Genomic DNA, 3087 nt, shown 5'->3' on the forward strand with positions numbered 1-3087 from the left:
CGAACTATTCAGGACGGCATGTCAACGAACCCATGGCTATTACACCGGATGAATGGACAGGAGGAATGGATGGAAAAGTGGATCCACAAGTGGAAGCGCTGAATTTCCAGAGGACTTTTAAACCGGACTACTCAGGAATACAGTGCTGGAACTGTGACAAGATGGGACACTCTTACATCTATTGCGAGGAAGTGATTCGGAACGTGTTCTGCTTCAAGTGTGGACAGAAGGGGGTGGTCACTCCAAGATGCCCCAGAGATCATCGGAGACAGGGAAACCGGAACCCGAGCGAGAAGGCAATCGGGGATTCTCGTTCGGCACCCTAGCCCCCGAAGCAGGGAGTACAAGAGCAGCAACCTCCTGTACTAAATCAAAAAGTAAGCCAGTCCCAACCAGAACCGTTCGTTTGCATGGAGATGTCAGTAGTTCGGAGAGTAATACCAGTCCCTCGAGAGTTTCGCCTAGGGTCATCATAACTTTCCCAGATAGTTCCGATAGTTCTGATTACCTGAACTGAACTTTTACCGGCTATTACTTAATATACGTTAAATTTTTCTTTATAATACCGGATATATTGTAATTATCGAATACTTACCTTTATCGGAGGTACGTTTCATTTGAGATACTTGCCTTTGTTTTAGATATTACAATCACATATACCTAGTCCTAGTTTTTCCCATACACTCACTTTAGAGTTAAGACTTAGCGTTAGGATGATTATTTTTAAGAAATAGTTTTAAGAAAATGAATTATTAAATAAATTTTGTATAATTAAAATGGGAATGCTGACTTCTCTCGTTATTTAAGAAGGCATGTAGGGACTTTGATAATGGGGCTACTGATATTAGGGTGCGCCAGTAGCCATTTTGAGGGTGGGCCAGCACCAGGCACCACAATGCCAGCGGTGGTGCCTCATATTCGGCCATAGTTTTTTTGTTTTTATCATTTATTTTTATTTCGATTCTTAGTTTAGATTTTTTTTTTGTAGATTTCAAGTTTATTTTAAATATTTGATCTTAACGTTTCTGTTTCAGCTTTTTTGTAACTGCTTTTTTTTGAATTTTTGAATCGTTGGTGTCCGTCCGTTAGGATGTTTGACAGGCCTGACTTTTCTCTGCTATGGCGCAGGGAACAGTAGTGAGGCAAGAACCCCGCCCAGCCGACATGACTAGCCACAGTGCACCCCATTGTGTCATGCCGACTGCACTCACTGCTGCTCCCAAAGTATGCGTACCATAACAGATGGCGCCCAACGGGGTAGCCTGAGGTCTGGTCAGGTCGACTGGTCCTGTCTGGCACATTAGGCTTCCCCATCCCGCAAGTCCCAGGGGGGCATGTGATTGCTGCCCCTTGCTGCGTTGCGGCGGGATGAATGGAGCTGAGTGTGCTGGTTCGGATTGGTCCTCTTGGTCAGCATCCGAAGGCTTCTCCGAGACTTCACGTCACGTCCTCCGGAGTTTTGTATTCACCCGGTGAGGCAGTGCTAAACGCACTTAGTTTTTTTGTAGTTTGACTTTGTTTTTTTTTCTCCAAATTGTTCAGTAGTCCGATATGTCGGCATGGGAGTTGGGGAAAATTTGTCCGCTAAGTGGGGTTTAGTATAAATAGATTTTCGTAGTTAATTTTTCTTTTGCCGAATATTTTTTTCTTTTGCGACTTGTTTTTTTGGAAAAAAAAAATTATATACACATTTTTCGTTTGAACCCAGCTCACTCCATAGGTCTGCGCTGGCGCTCCTGAGCGCCTTCGTATTGCGATGGAGTGGGCTGGGACTCCAACCACGACTGACTATCGGGGTCTCAGTCACCCCACATGTCTCAGGGGGGCATGCATAAACTGCCCTTTGCTGCATTGCGGTGGGGTGCACTGAAACCGAAAGACAGCTCAGGAAACTTGTACGCGAAGTCCAGTACACCCTTCAAGTCTGGAAGGGCATTCCACTATGCCGGCTTGCATTGCGGTTGGGTGTACTGGGCCAAACAGCGATTTTTTTGTGTTTGTTTTTGTACCTTATTTTTTCGTAGACTTGTGCCTTCTTAATGTTAGGGGGAGGTCAGCATTCCCATTGACCTTTGAAAATACATATTTCCCATAATTAAAAATTATACCCAACTGAACTTTTGATATACACGTATATAACCACGTATATTTAACTAACCACCTATATGCCTATTTACTAAAAATATATATATTCTTTTTTTTATTGGTTTTTTCCATCCGGCGCCAATATTCGTATTCAGTACGCGGCNATTAAGTCGAACACACCCACACACATACGCGGCTATCTAGAAGGCCGGCAACTTGTCGTGCAGGGGAGAGCGGAAGGTAAAGAGCGAGAGTCGGCAGTCGGTGTCGGAGATTATCCGGCGGGTAATTGTACGGTGACGGGAGTGTTACTAGTGTCAGCGAGATTAGCAGTGGTACGTGTCAGTCGTAGCGAAGAGCGTGGCAATGAGAGCAGTCGCGGTGGTTGTGACGGCGACGGCAGCCTGCAGTTCCCTTACAGTGGTGGTGGCGGCCTCAGCGGTGACGTTGGCAGTGGCCCATACAATGATGAGGGCGGCAGCGACCTCCCGCAGTGGTGTTGTATGCGGCCCCGATGGTGGCGAAGGGTAAATGCGGCCCCTTTTAATTACGACGGTGACAGCAGTACTGGGCGATGATGGTAGTGGCGATTACCGTACTCGTGACGGGCAGTAGTGGGCGGCCTGGGGCGACGATAATGGCGGCGGCCCCAGTAATGAAGACAGTAGCAGCGGGCCCTGATGGTGGCAATGGTGACAGCGGCCCTGGTTGGCGATAGTTAGCGTTCGCGGTCCTCGGTGATGATGAAGGCCGGCCCACGGTTGTAGCTTCGATCTTGGGGCGGCAGTATGTGTGTATAAGTAGGTACAAAGTTTAATTTATAATGATATGATATTGTAATTCATGTGCTTATAATATAGGTACCAAGTTTAATTTATAATGATGTGAGATTGTAATTCATGTGCTTATAATATAGGTACAAAGTTTAATTTATAATGATATGAGATTTGTAATACATATGCTCATAAATAGGTACAAAGTTTTTTTTTTTTTTTTTTTTTT

Source organism: Rhagoletis zephyria, unplaced genomic scaffold (genome assembly GCF_001687245.7).
Source record: "Rhagoletis zephyria isolate East Lansing unplaced genomic scaffold, Rhagoletis_zephyria_1.1 Rzeph_scaffold_01475, whole genome shotgun sequence".
In the NCBI taxonomy this organism is placed as follows: domain Eukaryota; kingdom Metazoa; phylum Arthropoda; class Insecta; order Diptera; family Tephritidae; genus Rhagoletis; species Rhagoletis zephyria.